This window comes from Pseudophryne corroboree, chromosome 7 (assembly GCF_028390025.1).
Source record: "Pseudophryne corroboree isolate aPseCor3 chromosome 7, aPseCor3.hap2, whole genome shotgun sequence".
NCBI classification, from domain to species: Eukaryota; Metazoa; Chordata; class Amphibia; order Anura; family Myobatrachidae; genus Pseudophryne; species Pseudophryne corroboree.
Window position 1 is genome coordinate 504,623,041 of NC_086450.1, and position 18,716 is coordinate 504,641,756.

Consider the following 18,716-nt stretch of genomic DNA (forward strand, 5'->3'; position numbering starts at 1 on the left):
TCCGAGTTGTTCGCTCGCTAGCTGATTTTAGCAGCATTGCACACGCTAGGCCGCCGCCCTCTGGGAGTGTATCTTAGCTTAGCAGAATAGTGAACGAAAGATTAGCAGAATTGCGAATAAATAATTCTTAGCAGTTTCTGAGTAGCTCCAGACCTACTCCTAGACTGCGATCAGCTCAGCCCGTTTCGTTCCTGGTTTGACGTCACAAACACGCCCTGCGTTCGGCCAGCCACTCCCCCGTTTCTCCAGCCACTCCTGCGTTTTTATCTGTGACGCCTGCGTTTTTCCCAACACTCCCATAAAACGGTCAGTTTCCGCCCAGAAACACCCACTTCCTGTCAATCACACTCCGATCAGCAGAACGATAAAAAAACTTTGATACGCCGTGAGTAAAATACCAAAGTTTTGTGTTAAATTACTTAGCGCAGGCGCGCTGCGTACCATGCGCATGCGCATTTTCCACCTATTCGCTCCGTTGCGAAAATCTGCAACGAGCTAACATCTCGGAATGACCCCCAATATGCCCACTGAACAGACCATTTTTTGCATGCACTAGTATCGGGGGATCCGGTCTCTAGGTCGACAGGGTCTATAGGTCGACAGGTCAAAAGATCGACATGAGTTTTTCACAATTTTTTATTTTTTTTTAAAAACTTTTTCATACTTTACGATCCACCCGGACTACGATTGGGAATAGTAACCTGTGCCGCGCGCAGCGGTAGTGGAGCGAGGCACCATGCCCGAAGCGGTGAGCCATGCAAGGGGACACGGTGCACTAATTGGGGTTCCCGGTCACTGTACGGAGAAAACGACACCAAAAAAAAACACCTCATGTCAACCTTTTGACCTGTTGACCTAGACCATGTCGACCTAGAAACCCTGTCGACCTATCATCCCTGTCAACCTAGTTACTGTCGACCAATAGTGGTTGACCTAGTTACTGTCGACCCTCCATACCACACCCAGTATCGGACCTCGGAGCAAGCCTCAGGTTTCTCAGAATGGCCGCCTGAAGTAAGATGTCGGAACCAGTGAATCTGCGTCAGTCACTGGCAGATACACTGCCTGAAAATTGTGACACGCCTGCGTTTTTGTCACCACTCTCCGTTACATCCCCCAAACGGTCGCCGCCCGACAATCACCCTGCGTCTTAATCCTGTCTGCAGCCACCTTTGCGGCACATGCACAATGTGACCCAGATGAATGTGCAGTACAAAACCATCGGCCAACTGCGTCCGAATTGCGCGCACATCTAAAATCAGGCTGTTACCCCTTTTTGTTCTTCATGATGAAGCTCTTGTTTAGAAACGCAATCATGGAATCAATGAAAACACTTTATTTTGACACAGGCGGACTCCAATTATTTATGTGACCTCTGACAACAAATGATGTCAGCAGAATGTGTTTACATGTATATCCACACGAGAGTAATTACTTAGTAATTAATGTCTGCTTTTATTTTGAGGTAGTCAAGAAAATGTTTGAGTTTTTATTTGACACCACTGAGTATTTTATATTGTTGAGTGGTGCAATGTGGTTAGCGTGCCTCATGTTCTGGATCCACAGATATGTTGCAGTGTAGGTGTGCAGTGTTATACAGTTTCTGTAGCATCGCTAGCATACAGTTACAGTAGGAAGTGGTTGTGGGTTACACTTGGGCAGAACATATAGTGTGTTACAGAGAGAGACCTCCGTCTCATTCCTACCATAGGTAAATACTGAGGCTTTTACCTGTGGGGGGGGACACCGGAGGCACGCTATTTACACACACCGTTACATTCATCGCTATTGGCCGGGAGACTCAGCCGTGGTGGTGTGTAAACACAGCTATTCAATCTTCCTGGGAAAACATGATTAATACTGCGATACGCAAAGAACCCTTGGGGATACTGCAGTGGCGTAACTTCATCCCAATCGCCCAGAGGAAATATAGATGTTGGTGCCCCCCTCCCCCGTGCCGACTGTTCGACTTCGAAAAATGGACGACGCGCCCATGACAACACTAGGAGCAATTCAATGAACTTCATAAAATACTAAGAGCATTTTAATGACTGCTATACAATACTAAGAGCATTTTAGTGACTGCTATACAATACTAAGAGAATTTTAGTGACTGCTATACAATACTAAGAGTATAGTAACTATACAGAAAGCATTTTTTGTGACCACCTTACATTACTAAGAGCATTTCAGTGACTGACAGACAATACAGATAGCATTTTTGTGACTGTAATACAAAATCATCTCATTACGATAACCTTCCTCAAAAAATCTTTGACTTTTACAGCAACAACTCCATTCAACATAATTAGCCACTTAATAAACCATTATCTTCCTCATACCCACCAATAATTAGCATTTATTAGTACCTTTATACTCTCTGACACCCTCTTTCTCTATCTTGCTGATCTTTTCTCCTTGATACCTTCTCTCTCTCTCTCTCTCTTTCTTTCTCCCTCTCTCCCCCTTCTCTCTCTCCTCTCCCCCCTCTTTCTCTCTCTCTCCCTGACACCCTCTTTGTCTCTCTCTCACTCCCTTCACTCTCTCTCCTGCTCCCCCAAAGTAGTGACACCGGCTGTGTGCAGAGTCAGTTTTATTGTTGGGGGCCCCCTCACCTTGTTGCCCTGAGGCCCACACTAGCCTTAATCGGGCCCTGGCACCCCCCATGTCAGCAGCCTCAACAACCCCCTCTCCCCCTGCGTCTCTGTAAAATATCAGCGGCCCAAACCCCCGCTCCCTGTCTAAAGCTGATTCACTTACCTGATTTCTGCTTGTGCCTCCTCATGGAAGCAGCTCAGCGGCGGCAGGCTCCTCACTTCTGAAAGAAAAAGTTATTGTGTCAGGTCACGGTGATGCCGGTGAAGGGACTTCCCTGCCCCTTTGGTGGCACAAGCATGGAGGCGGGACCCGGTCACAGTCAGAGGGGGGGCAGCAGTTGCTAGAGCATATTGCCGGAGGCAGCGTCATAGGGGAAGTTGCAGCTGCGGGCGCTTATTGCTAGGGGATGGCGAAAGCTGGGACAATGGAGGAGAGGCGCCCCCTTCAGGGATGGGGCCCGGCGGCAACCGCTTCCATTGTCTCCGCTAGTTACAGCAGGAGCTGATTGGCTGGTTCTTTATCTCCCTCCCAGTGTTCATAAATCTCACCCTATCTCCTATATATTTGCCTTAATCTGTGACTCTGTGCCCGTAACGCTGGGCGGAGTCAGAGCTGGGCGGAGTCAACTGCATCTGCTGCAGGGAGCTACTCCATACCCAGCAGCAGTCAGGTGCAAGACCCTACCTTACAGTATAGGAGGTGAGGATGGCCACTAGCTGCCGGCTGCTGTGCCTGTCCTCCTCCTCCCCCGCCCCCCCAATCACCTGTGACAGCGGGCTGTGTGCTGTGCAGTGCGGGTCCCGAAAAGAAGGGGGGGAACTACTGCGTCACGAAGGGGAGGAGCTACACGGAATAGAGGGGCGGAGCTACACGGGACCAGACAGCTGAACAGTGGTGGAATCAGCATTGCAGTGACGGCCAGCCAGACTTGGTAAGTGGAGGGTGAGAAATGTGTGTGCGTGTGTGTATATAGTGTGTGTGTGTGTGTGTGTGTGTGTGTGTGTGTGTGTGTGTGTGTATATATAGTGGGTGTGTGTGTGTGTGTGTGTGTGTGTGTGTATATGGTGGGGTGTGTGTGTTTGTATATATGTGTGAATTGTGTGTGTGTGTGTGTGTGTGTGTGTGTGTGTGAGGTATGTCTGTGTGTGCGCACTTTATGGACGCCACTGCTGGGGGGGCCATTACATGCAAGGATGCTACTAATATAGGGGGGGCATTACGTATAAGGACGCTACTACTATAGGGGGGGGCATTACGTATAAGGACGCTACTACTATAGGGGGGCATTACGTATAAGGACGCTACTACTATGGGGGGGCATTACGTATAAGGACGCTACTACTATAGGGGGGCATTACGTATAAGGACGCTACTACTATGGGGGGGCATTACGTATAAGGACGCTACTACTATAAGGGGGGCATTACGTATAAGGACGCTACTACTATGGGGGGGCATTACGTATAAGGACGCTACTACTATAGGGGGGGCATTACGTATGTAGTCGTTTCTAGTCATGTAATCTAAAATGTAGTGATACAGGGAATTGGTTACGCTTAATAGATGTATAGACGTACCCCTGTATTCGTATAAATGTATATAGTTATATTTCTCATTCCATGTATATATGGTTACAGTATTGTCCTTATGTTATATGATAATACCATATGTGATGAGGAAGAGTTGAGCATGCCATGAGGTATTTTCTGGACAATTATACTTAATAGTACCTCAATTTTATTTGATAAACATTACCGCTATCTGAAATGACCCTTTTCATCATTTAATATATATATATGTGTATATAATATGCAGTACAAATGGATATTTATGGGGACTGTATATAGATTTTCTTTAACTATAGTAGTGCCTCATCAAACAACAGGGCACGAGGAACCTTTGAAAACAGCTCGTGCTGTCGGCGGGAAAGAGGAGGCTTCACGAGGACTGGGACTGGTCTCGTGGCCCCTGGGGCTCCTGTATAAAAAGGGGAGCTGAAGCGCTGAAAAAGGACTTGTGTGTGCGCCTCTGGGAGAGACACACCTGCCTCTACCTGCCCGCCACTAAGAGCTGTGCTGTAAACATTGGCGGCGCAGTGGGGGTAGTGTGGCTCGCTAACGAGCGATAGCACACTGAACAGGACCCGATCCCCAGCGGCTAGCTGGAGCCGTAACGAAGCGGAGAGACGGGGAGATCCCAGACCGGAGCGGCTAGCAAGAGCCGTGAAGCTCAGTGAGCTGGGGGAGCGGATTCCGGTGCAGCTAGTCGGAGCCGTGAAGAAGCAGAAATTCGGGAGAGCCATGACCGGTGAGAGCAGCAGCAGTGATCAGCTGAGCTGTGGTGAGCAGCGGCGGCGGACGGAGCCGTGCAGAAGAGAGCCGAGTCAGTGGTGACAGTCCTGAGCAGCGGAGGCCGGAGGAGCTGTAAAGAAGAGAGCCGGGTGAGCGGTGACTGTCCTGATCATCGGCGGCCGGCGGAGCCGTGAAGAAGAAAGTCTGGTGAGCAGCGGCGGCCGGCGGAGCCGTGAAGAAGAAAGCCTGGTGAGCAGCGGCGGCTGACTGAGCCGTGCAGAAGAGAGCCAAGTCAGCGGTGACCGTCCTGAGCAGCGGCGGCTTACGGAGCCGTGAAGATGACAAGCGCCGGCAGAGCAGTATCTCAAATCGGTAATTAAGCCCGCATCCAAGACTTAAGGCACTGTCCACCCATAAGAGGCTAGGTGGGCGGAGCTATCCTCCTCCGATATTTTGAGTGTCTGGAGACATTCATTGAAGACACCTGAGGTCTGTAACTATCAATTATTTATCTGCACCTATTCACTATAGACATTAAGACAGGCACACGATACTGCTATATAGCTACCAGATATACGTTTGACTTTAGTATCAGCTATCATTGTGGATGCTGCTCTGAACTAAATTAACTCTTCCAAGTGCAGATTAATACTACCATCCATCACACTGGAGCTACCCTACCCTCTGTGGGGAAGATCAATATTTATACTTTTTACAAACACAGATGGAGAGCTCCTGTTATAGTGATTTCTTATAAACTATGGTACAACTAAAACAGTTCAGGAGGATTTAACTACTGCAAAGAACAGATTTTAAACACCTCGATGCCACTGTCAAGTCTAGACAGAGAGGATACAGTGTAAGTCTGTGATGGCAACATTATAACAACATACTGTCTCCTGGACAAGTGGGTTACACAGCCAGAGGAAAGGTTTTAATAGCTTACGGATTCATTCTACTCAAGGGATTATTTAGCTACAGTTACAACATATATCTGTTACCTAATAGGGGCAGCTGGATATATTTAACACAAAGAAGACAGGGATATTTCCAATATACTTCTACCCTCCTCAGGATATATATATATAAGCGATTCTGTACAGAAAACAATCAGAAACTGTTATATATGCATATATAATTCACCTAATAATATGAAAGGAAGAAGGACTTAGGATATATAACATTGGCATTGAGAAGAAGCCAAAACTCTGAGTGGACCCTATTTAGTTGTTTGACTAGCAGGATATATATAGATATATATATAACTAAAATTTGTAATAGTACCTGAAATATTGTTAACTGCAATGTTATGTACTTTGGTCGGTATATTTCATGTAATGAATTGTAGGAATGTATATGAAATATAAATTAATGTTTAAATAGTATAGTATAGTAAATATATATATATATATAGATATTTATTTATTTTCATATGAGTTGTTATTTATATATGTAAACCTTATACTTACTTGAAAATATGGAGTAAAATACTTACCGTCTAATCTGGTGTGATAATTGATAAGGCGATTAACCACGGATCCTCTCCATCAATCTGCAACACAAAGATAAAGAATATATGAAGAAGGATTGTTTAATTGATATAGTCAGATAGAAATAGTATAGACAGGGTGTTCCCAAGTTTACCCTGAGCCTAAATTCAATGTTATTGGATAGGAGAAATACTTGGGTGGAGGCACTATATTTTCTGTAATATATATATATATATATATAGGAATAGATATAATTAATTAAAACCCCAATTGATTAGGGTGACATTTGGAGGCACTGCAGCTGAGATCGGAATCAATAGATGAAAATGGAGCTTATAAAAGGAGAAGATATATATAGCTGGTGTAGAAGCAAAGGTGTAGATGTACAGAAAAGTGTCAGCATTTTGGGAAATTTTATGGAAATATTAGATGAAGATATTGTCAGTGAAGTAAAGAAAATGTATGGAACCAAACAACCATATATAGTAGATAAATGGAAAGGAGTTAATGATGAAATATGTGCCATTTTAATTAGTAATGATAATCTGCTGGATGCTTCTGTAATCCCAGCTAATATTTTAATTGAAAAGGCCCCTGGTAAGAAATGGAAAGTAATGTGGCCTGTGGAGAGATATGCGGAAGGAGGAGAGAAGGCCATAGTTAAGGAGGATAGTAAAGGAGAGAGTACTAGTGCGGGAAGTTATAATAATAACAGTCAGACAGCTGGAGAAGAGTCTGGAAGTAAAGAGAAAATAGATCCTCAAGTTGAGAATGTGATGGATAAAGTGGTTAGTCATTTTGAACGCTGGCATTATGAAGGGGGTTATAGGAGATTGAGAATATTTTCGGGAGTAAGTCCTGTTCCTACAGGAGAAGAGAGCTATGAAGTATGGAGAGAGGCCGCTATACAACATTCAGAGGAATGGAGATGTCCAGAGCATATTAAACAACAAAGAATAGTGGAAAGTTTGAGGGGACCAGCAATGGGAATAATTCATGCTACTAGGAGGAGTAACCCAAAATCAACTCTGAAAGATTATTTTGAAGCCCTGGACTATTCTTTTGGAACTCTGGAAGATGTAGGGGACCTTTTATCTAAATTAAATCAAACTTATCAAGAGCCACATGAAACCCTCACCAATTATATTTACCGATTAGACAAAATCCTCTACAAACTTTTGGACAAAGGAGGGATTAATCCACATGAAATTGATGAGAGGAGATTGAAGCATATTTTGAGGGGGGCTTTGACTACGAATCCTGTAGCACAACGTTTAAGGTGTAGCTTGCCACGGGTGCCTGCTCCAACTTTAGGTGAATTAATAAAAGAAGTCAAACTAGAAGAAGTACAAATTGAAAACAGAGAGAAAAACTTAAAACGGGTTAAAGTGATTGTTCCTACCCCTGACGTTTCTTCAGTAAATGATCAATTATTAAAGCTAATAGAGGAACAAAATAAGAAATTAGATCAGCTTATTTCTTTACAAAATACCTCATCGGCCATGTCAAGAGTTCCCTCGTCTGGTCGGGGCAGAGGATTCAGTAGGAGACCTGTGGATAATTCTAATATCACTTGTTTCAAATGTGGACAATTAGGACATAGGTCCTTTGAGTGTAGTCAAGGCAGAAATTTCCTTTCACTCCCAGATACCATTGATAGACATCAGCATGGACCGTCGGAAAACGTCGAAGGGAGGTCGATGAACCCCGCACCGACTCCCAACCCATAATAGTCTGCACAATGGGGAGTACTCAGTGGCCTACTTTTATTCCAGATGGAATGATGGGACAGGCCCCTCTGATGACTGTAGTAATAAATGGACAACCGTGTACTGCTTTGCTTGATAGTGGATCTCAAGTTTCCATTATTTTTGAAAGCTGGTATGCTCAATATCTATATGACGTTCCTTTGATGCCTTTTGATGGATTAACTATTTGGGGATTAAGTGAACAGAAGTATCCCTATCTAGGATATGTAATTACTCAAATAGAATTCCCTCAAAAGCACTCTGGTTCTAATGACCCCTTACCTTTTTTGGCATTAGTGTGTCCTGACTCCCCTGGAGATAAAGGAGTAATATCAGTAATTGTGGGCACTAATTCAAATTTATTTAAAATGCTATCTGATTGGTGTTTGGCGCAACAACAGATATATACTCCAGCCTCAATTAGTGTCCATGAGCTAGATTCTGGGAAAGTACGCCGGGTGGAGTGTGATGTAAACCCCACTACCTCAGTAATACCGGCTACTTTTTGTGAACCTGAAACGGAATTTGTTAATAGAGTTTCCCAGTGTTTTCAGAACAGCGATATTACTATGGATGAAAAAAATCAATTAATTTGCCAATTCTTAACTAGAAAACCTGTTTTTTCTCTCCATGAATGGGATTTGGGAACCGCCCTTGGAATAGAACATCGCATACATCTGACCAATGAAGCCCCTTTTAGAGAAAGATCTCGACGTTTGGCTCCCGCTGATTTTGATGACGTCCGGCAGCATTTGAAAGGGTTATTGGAAAATCAAGTCATAGCTGATTCGGATAGTCCGTATGCATCTCCCATTGTAGTAGCTCGAAAGAAGAATGGAGATATAAGATTATGCGTGGACTATCGCACATTAAACAATCGTACCATTCCTGATCAGTACACCGTACCCAAAGTGGAGGAAGCTTTAGATTGTTTGCACGGGAGTAGATGGTTTTCTGTTCTGGATATGAGAAGTGGTTATTATCAGATACCGATGCATCCTGATGACCAATCTAAAACGGCTTTTATTTGTCCCATTGGCTTCTTTGAGTTTCTAAAAATGCCACAAGGGATAAAGGGAGCCCCAGCCACTTTCCAGAGAACTATGGAACAAACAGTCGGGGACATGTGCTATAGAGAAGTCCTTGTATATTTAGATGACCTTATTGTATTTGGACGAACTCTGGAAGAACATAACCACCGATTGTTGAAAGTTTTAGACCGGTTACAGAAAAGAGGCTTAAAATTATCTGTTGACAAATGCAAATTTTGCCAAACCACCGTGAAATATTTGGGCCATGTTGTTAGTCGTGATGGAATATCAACTGATCCTGATAAAGTTGCGGCTGTACAGAATTGGCCGCGACCCAATACTTTAAAAGATCTTCGATCCTTTCTGGGCTTTTGTGGGTACTACAGGAGGTTTGTGCCACAGTATTCCAGAATTGCTCGTGCTTTAAATGAGTTAACCAAAGGATATCCCTCTAAACACCATCGACAAACCAAGGATACTGGCAACAATCCAAAAGACTATCACAGGCCAAAAGAAGTTTTTGGTGATAGATGGACGCCGACATGTGAGGAAGCCTTTGAAAAATTAAAATTTCATCTAACACATTCTCCTGTTCTGGCTTATGCAAATCCTGAACTGCCGTATGAATTACATGTTGATGCCTCATTTGAAGGAATAGGGGGAGTTTTATACCAACTACAAGAAACTGAGTTAAAACCCATTGCCTATGTTAGCCGTGGTTTATCCATAAGCGAGAAAAACTATGCTGTCCATAAATTAGAGTTTTTAGCGTTAAAATGGGCGATAGTGGATAAGTTCCATGATTATTTGTATGGCGTACATTTTACTGTGCTCACAGACAATAATCCTTTAACATACATTAATACTACGGCTAAATTGGACGCCACCGGGCATAGGTGGTTAGCCGCTCTTTCTAATTACCAGTTCTCATTAAAATATAAACCAGGCCCTCAGAATATCGATGCTGATGCTCTATCCCGACTTCCTCATCCTATTGTTGTGAGTACCAATGATGATTGGGTGGAAATACCGGCTCCTGCTTTTCAAGGATTGTGTCATCAAATTAGGTTGCTACCCAGTAGTTCTTCTGGAGCAGTACACTCATTGGGAGCCACTGAAAATTCAATTCCTTCCATGTATTGTAGGATTAACACTCCTGAGTTAGAAGATTTACCACTCATTTCTAAAGAACAACTGAAACAAGATCAACATCAAGACCCAGATATTGCTATTGTAATTGAATATTTAAGAAATTCTAACAGAACCTTGGGAAATAATGTTTCTTTCATAAGCAAAGCTCTCCTGCGGCAGAGAAAGAGATTAGTCTTCAAGCAAGGAATTCTATTTAGGAAAACTATTACCAGAGAGGGGTATGATAAATATCAACTGGTTCTTCCCAATATTCATATTCCTATGATTCTCTATTCGCTGCATGATAAACATGGACATTTGGGTATGGATAAGACATTACACTTAGTACAAGAGAGAGTATACTGGCCTTATATGAGTAAGGATATTGAATACTATTGTAAAACTTGTAAGAATTGTGTTCTGAGAAAAACATTACCTACCCCTACAGCAGCTATGGTCAATTTAAGTAGCTCTGGGCCTATGGAATTGATTTGCATTGACTATCTATCATTAGAAGGGCCCAATGGGAGGGAAAGTAATATTTTGGTAATCACCGATCATTTCACACGTTATGCACAGGCCTATGTTACTCGGGATCAAAAAGCGTTGACAGTAGCCAAGACTCTTTGGGATCATTTCTTTGTGCATTATGGACTTCCTGCCCGCATTCATACAGATCAAGGAAGGGACTTTGAAAGTAAGCTGATCAAAGAGTTATGCATCTGTTGCGGGATAAAGAAGTCAAGAACATCACCTTATCATCCACAAGGGGATCCGCAACCGGAGCGATTCAACAGAACGCTGCTCAATATGTTGGGAACCTTGAATCCCAAACACAAGCTTCAATGGAAACGTTACATCAATCAACTTGTTCATGCCTATAATTGTACTCGAAATGAATCGACTGGGTATTCACCTTATTCCCTTATGTTCGGACGGGAAGCACGATTGCCTATAGACATTTCTTTAGGCCTTTCTGTATCCTCAAAGAACCCGTCTACTTATAATACTTATGTCAACAATTTAAGGAAAGAGTTAAAAGCCGCTCATGAAGTTGCTCAAAGAGCATCTCAAAGACATGGTGATAAGAATAAACAGCGGTATGATGCTAAAGTTAAAGAACACGTGTTAATTCCTGGTGATCGAGTTCTCTTGAGACGACTGGGGACTCCTAGAAGACAAAAACTATCTAATCGATGGAAAGAAATTCCCTACAGAGTACTAAAGCAATTACCTAACATTCCGGTTTATCAACTGGTACCTGAGGATACAGATGGGCCCATACTAACATACCACCGTCAACATTTGTTACCCATAAGTCAAGACATTTCTTTCACTGTGGAACAAGAGATTGTGAAACCTAATGAAATAAAAGAATCAAGTTCTACCGTCTATCCTTCCACTGAGTCCCCACTCCCTGAATGGTCTGATAGATCAAGACACGATCCAGGATTCTTCTATCAAGAGGTTCCCGTTATCTCAAGTGGAGGCATAGGGGATACCCGAGATAATCCTCCTCAACCCTCTGAATCTATAATTAATTTGAGAACAGAACCATGGAATATACATGAACCAGATGATCCTCCATGGGAGGATGACTCTTCTTCTAACAGCCCTGAGATTGAGGTACCTACTCCTTTTGGTACTATGGAAATTGATGAACACCCCCGACCACGAAGGGAATGTAAACCCCCTATGATCCTCACTTATGACCAGCTGGGACATTCATGTAATGAGCCTAGAGTAGTTTGTCCTAGCATTATATCTACTTGGCCTTACTTTGGGTACTTGGGAAGTCAAACAATCCCTATGTTTTGAATTTTAAAGTGGTTATTCGAATTTATAGTACTAAGTAATTCGGATTACCAGGGGGAGAAATGTAGTCGTTTCTAGTCATGTAATCTAAAATGTAGTGATACAGGGAATTGGTTACGCTTAATAGATGTATAGACGTACCCCTGTATTCGTATAAATGTATATAGTTATATTTCTCATTCCATGTATATATGGTTACAGTATTGTCCTTATGTTATATGATAATACCATATGTGATGAGGAAGAGTTGAGCATGCCATGAGGTATTTTCTGGACAATTATACTTAATAGTACCTCAATTTTATTTGATAAACATTACCGCTATCTGAAATGACCCTTTTCATCATTTAATATATATATATGTGTATATAATATGCAGTACAAATGGATATTTATGGGGACTGTATATAGATTTTCTTTAACTATAGTAGTGCCTCATCAAACAACAGGGCACGAGGAACCTTTGAAAACAGCTCGTGCTGTCGGCGGGAAAGAGGAGGCTTCACGAGGACTGGGACTGGTCTCGTGGCCCCTGGGGCTCCTGTATAAAAAGGGGAGCTGAAGCGCTGAAAAAGGACTTGTGTGTGCGCCTCTGGGAGAGACACACCTGCCTCTACCTGCCCGCCACTAAGAGCTGTGCTGTAAACATTGGCGGCGCAGTGGGGGTAGTGTGGCTCGCTAACGAGCGATAGCACACTGAACAGGACCCGATCCCCAGCGGCTAGCTGGAGCCGTAACGAAGCGGAGAGACGGGGAGATCCCAGACCGGAGCGGCTAGCAAGAGCCGTGAAGCTCAGTGAGCTGGGGGAGCGGATTCCGGTGCAGCTAGTCGGAGCCGTGAAGAAGCAGAAATTCGGGAGAGCCATGACCGGTGAGAGCAGCAGCAGTGATCAGCTAAGCTGTGGTGAGCAGCGGCGGCGGACGGAGCCGTGCAGAAGAGAGCCGAGTCAGTGGTGACAGTCCTGAGCAGCGGAGGCCGGAGGAGCTGTAAAGAAGAGAGCCGGGTGAGCGGTGACTGTCCTGATCATCGGCGGCCGGCGGAGCCGTGAAGAAGAAAGTCTGGTGAGCAGCGGCGGCCGGCGGAGCCGTGAAGAAGAAAGCCTGGTGAGCAGCGGCGGCTGACTGAGCCGTGCAGAAGAGAGCCAAGTCAGCGGTGACCGTCCTGAGCAGCGGCGGCTTACGGAGCCGTGAAGATGACAAGCGCCGGCAGAGCAGTATCTCAAATCGGTAATTAAGCCCGCATCCAAGACTTAAGGCACTGTCCACCCATAAGAGGCTAGGTGGGCGGAGCTATCCTCCTCCGATATTTTGAGTGTCTGGAGACATTCATTGAAGACACCTGAGGTCTGTAACTATCAATTATTTATCTGCACCTATTCACTATAGACATTAAGACAGGCACACGATACTGCTATATAGCTACCAGATATACGTTTGACTTTAGTATCAGCTATCATTGTGGATGCTGCTCTGAACTAAATTAACTCTTCCAAGTGCAGATTAATACTACCATCCATCACACTGGAGCTACCCTACCCTCTGTGGGGAAGATCAATATTTATACTTTTTACAAACACAGATGGAGAGCTCCTGTTATAGTGATTTCTTATAAACTATGGTACAACTAAAACAGTTCAGGAGGATTTAACTACTGCAAAGAACAGATTTTAAACACCTCGATGCCACTGTCAAGTCTAGACAGAGAGGATACAGTGTAAGTCTGTGATGGCAACATTATAACAACATACTGTCTCCTGGACAAGTGGGTTACACAGCCAGAGGAAAGGTTTTAATAGCTTACGGATTCATTCTACTCAAGGGATTATTTAGCTACAGTTACAACATATATCTGTTACCTAATAGGGGCAGCTGGATATATTTAACACAAAGAAGACAGGGATATTTCCAATATACTTCTACCCTCCTCAGGATATATATATATAAGCGATTCTGTACAGAAAACAATCAGAAACTGTTATATATGCATATATAATTCACCTAATAATATGAAAGGAAGAAGGACTTAGGATATATAACATTGGCATTGAGAAGAAGCCAAAACTCTGAGTGGACCCTATTTAGTTGTTTGACTAGCAGGATATATATAGATATATATATAACTAAAATTTGTAATAGTACCTGAAATATTGTTAACTGCAATGTTATGTACTTTGGTCGGTATATTTCATGTAATGAATTGTAGGAATGTATATGAAATATAAATTAATGTTTAAATAGTATAGTATAGTAAATATATATATATATATAGATATTTATTTATTTTCATATGAGTTGTTATTTATATATGTAAACCTTATACTTACTTGAAAATATGGAGTAAAATACTTACCGTCTAATCTGGTGTGATAATTGATAAGGCGATTAACCACGGATCCTCTCCATCAATCTGCAACACAAAGATAAAGAATATATGAAGAAGGATTGTTTAATTGATATAGTCAGATAGAAATAGTATAGACAGGGTGTTCCCAAGTTTACCCTGAGCCTAAATTCAATGTTATTGGATAGGAGAAATACTTGGGTGGAGGCACTATATTTTCTGTAATATATATATATATATATATATATATAGGAATAGATATAATTAATTAAAACCCCAATTGATTAGGGTTACACGTATAAGGACGCTACTACTATGGGGGGGCATTACGTATAAGGACGCTACTACTATAGGGGGACATTACGTATAAGGAGGCTACTAATACTGGGGGGCATTACATATAAGGACGCTACTACTGGGGGGGCATTATGTATAAGGACTCTATTACTTCTGGGGGCATTATGTATAAGGACGGTGCTACTACTACTGGGAGGGAATTACATGTAAGGATGCTACTACTACTGGGGGGCATTACGTATAAGGACGCTACTACTACGGGTGGGGCATTACGTATAAGGATGCTACTATTACTGTTGTGGGGCATTACATTTACCTGCTACTACTACTGGGGGGGCATTATGTATAAGGACACTACTACTATTGGGGGGGCATTATGTATTAGGGCGCTACTACTACTGGGGGGGCATTATGTATAAGGACACTACTACTATTGGGGGGGCATTATGTATTAGGGCGCTACTACTACTGGGGGGGCATTATGTATAAGGATGCTACTACTACTGGGGGGGCATTATGTATAAGGATGCTACTACTACTGGGGGGGCATTATGTATAAGGACGCTACTATTACTGTTGGGGAGCATTACATATAACTGCTACTACTACTGGGGGGGCATTATGTATAAGGACACTACTACTATTGGGGGGGCATTACGTATATGGATGCTACTACTACGGGTGGGGCATTACGTATAAGGACGCTACTACTACAGGTGGGGCATTACGTATAAGATGAATAAGATTGTGCTACATTGTGGCGTAATTTTAAATGGGGGTACTATTGTGTGGCCATGCCCCTTAGTTGTGAGACCACACCACTTTTCCCGATGCACAACAAAGGAATATGGGAGGGCGCAAAATTCATAGTTTGCAGGGGGGCGCCGAACACCCTAGCACCGGCCCTGGCCACCAGTAGCAAAAGTACACCACGGCCACTGACACTATCTGCAGGGAGGGGAACAGCGCTGATATGGAGGGTACTTGCAGGCAGCGAGTCGCCGCCCGCAGCTCCTCTCCCACCTACACACCATACCTGCCGCCTGACACCCACACCCCAGGGAGAGGGCGCTAGCTCAGGCACCGCTAGATCAGCATCTGCAGCATACAGACAAGGGCTGCCATGCTCAGCGGCAAGCGGTGCGGAGCATGTGTAGCGGGACAGCGCCAGGACGGGACACGCACTAATCAACATTGCTGCTGGGCCGGAGCTCCCTCCGTCTGCAGCCTAAGGACGCGCGCCGCACCTCTCCAGGGAAACACCATGCCTGCCCGCCCACAGGGCTCCGGACGCTTACCTATGCTCCGCGATCACAGCAGCTGACGCTGCCATGCAGGATGGAGGAATGACGCCCGTCAGACGGGGCGGACAGTGTGCGGCGGAACGGGGCCAGGAAGGAATGCTGACCACGACCCATTGCTGCTGGGTCTGAGCTCCCTCCCTCTGCAGTCACCATCTCACAGCAGCAGCCTGGAGGTTAGTGGCCACCACGACCCGCACATCCTTACCTCACACATACCTCACACATGCCTCACATATACCTCACATATACCTCACATATACCTCACACATGAGAGCAAAGGTACACACACTGTGACATCACACCTGTAGCCCACCCCTATATCTGCTAAATACTCCCCGTCACTATGCCCTGTCACCCTCATCCTGCTCTCTAACTGCCTGTCTGTGTACTGGCCTTCACCCCTCTCACACCATCACCAACCCTCACTAACTACCACAGAGACTATGTGCACTGATATCTGCCCCTCCACCACCTGCAGCGCCCCTGGACCCCTCCCCATCCCCCGCTAACCCCCGCACCTGCCCCTCCACCACCCGTGGCACCCCCACCCACTGCGCCTTCGGCCCCCTACCCCACCCGCAGTGTCTTCCAAACCCCTCCCCCATCTGCAGCAGCCCCTCCCCCATCCGCCACACCCCGCATCTGGCTCTTCCCCGCCCGCTGCACCTTTGTATCCCCTACCCCACCCACGCAGCAGGCCCTTCCCAATCCGCATCGCAACAGCACCGCACCCGCCACTCCCCCACCCACGTTACCCCCGCATCCACCCCTCCCCCACCCACCGCGCCCCCTGGACACCTCCCCCATCCACTGCACACCCGCACCCACCCCTTCCCCATCTGCAGCGCCTTCGGAACCCCTCCTCCATCCGCAACAGCCCTGCAGCTGCCATCCCCCACCTGCGACACCCCTGCTCCTACCCCACCCACAGCGCCTTCATACCCCCTCCCCCAGGGCACGCTGTCTGCAGTTATGTGTAAAAAGTGTATGCTGTCTGCCGTAATGTGTAAAATGGGGATGCTGTCTGCCGTTATGTGTAAAAAGTGTATGCTGTCTGCCGTAATGTGTAAAAAGGGGACGCTGTCTGTCGTAATGTGTAAAAAGTGTATGCTGTCTGCCGTAATGTGTAAAAAGGGGATGCTGTCTGCCGCTATGTGTAACGAGGGCACGCTGTCTGCCATTATGTGTAAAAAGTGTATGCTGTCTGCCGTAATGTGTAAAATGGGGATGCTGTCTGCCGTTATGTGTAAAAAGTGTATGCTGTCTGCCGTAATGTGTAAAATGGGGACGCTGTCTGCCGTAATGTGTAAAAAGTGTATGCTGTCTGCCGTAATGTGTAAAAAGGGGATGCTGTCTGCCGCTATGTGTAACGAGGGCACGCTGTCTGCCATTATGTGTAAAAAGTGTATGCTGTCTGCCGTAATGTGTAAAATGGGCACGCTGTCTGCCGTAATGTGTAAAAAGTGCACGCTGTCTGCCGCTATGTGTAACGAGGGCACGCTGTCTGCCGTTATGTGTAAAAAGTGCACGCTGTCTGCCGTTATGTGTAAAAAGGGGAATCTGTTCGCTGTAAGGTGTAAAAAGTGTATGCCGCGGTCCCCACTCCCCAAACCCCTTCCTGTTGCAAGGGACTACGCCCCCTTCACCATCGGACGCCCTATCATTGTGCAATATTCAAACACTAACAAAACTAGGAATGCAGGTAATACTCTATGTATTGAACCCCAGAAAGGCGTGCAGGGGTTAAGGGGGCGTAGCCCCTTCCGACGGTGTGAAGAGCGCCCGTAGGGCGCGATGAAGCACCTAGTATCTTATATATGTCTTTAAACCAGGCATAAACTAGAGATGTGCGATGACCCCTGTGTTTTTGGTATGGGTTTTGCATCTGGATTCATCTTCGTGTTTTGGTTTTGCAAAACCACCCTGAAGTGTTTTACTTCAGATTTCGGTTCGGTTTAAAATGAACTAAAAAAATTTTTTGAAAACAGCAAAAATCATGTAATGTTTGCAATCCAAAACCGGATGATGATTTATGGACGGGGATTATTTTGTCTCTGTTTTACTTCGTGAAGTGTTGGAAGATGCGCCATACATGGGGATGACCATTAGACTGTAGGGTAATTAATTGTGCTGGGTGAGATCCCGATGGAGAATCTCTTCAGGCCCCCTTGCTTCATAATAAGGTCTTCTCCTTTTGCTTCTTCCAGCAGTTTATCAAAAGTGATCTTAGGATAAAGAAGGTTCAATAAATCTAAAAAAATATATAATGCAAAGATCTCATCCCTCGCCCTAACGCAAATCTATTGTTAGACCAAGGGCAGGGACGTAACTAGGGGGGGCTAAGGGGGCATGCGCCCCGGGTGCAGGATTTGAGGGGGCGCCAAGGAGTTACAGAGGAGCAGGTTTTTTTTTTTTCAAACTGGCAGTGCTGTGCTGCTCCAGTGAGACAGTAGACAGCTCCCGGGGCAATGTCTCTGACCCACCTGTCTGCCCGCAGCTGGCTCCAATGCTGTGCGCGTGAGCTCCAGTACCTGGGATCTCTCCTATGTCGGCTACTGTCTTAAACTCTATTCTTTGCCATGCAGTGCTGCGACTAGCGTGTGGTGCACTACAAGCTATAGAAGCGCACTGTGCTCCCAATTAGAAGTATCAACCTCCGCTTTGCCTCCC

General features: G+C 45.0%; 1 long non-coding RNA gene across 1 annotated transcript; it reads right to left on the minus strand.

Annotated features, from left to right (window-relative positions):
* Positions 1 to 2,759: 2,759 nt before the first annotated feature.
* On the minus strand, positions 2,760 to 14,513 carry LOC134943941 (uncharacterized). Its single transcript, XR_010181837.1, has 3 exons — positions 14,455 to 14,513; positions 6,385 to 6,441; positions 2,760 to 2,818 (listed from the first exon to the last, which is right to left on the minus strand). It is a non-coding gene; the product is annotated as an uncharacterized LOC134943941 (long non-coding RNA).
* Between the last annotated feature and the right edge of the window lie 4,203 nt (positions 14,514 to 18,716).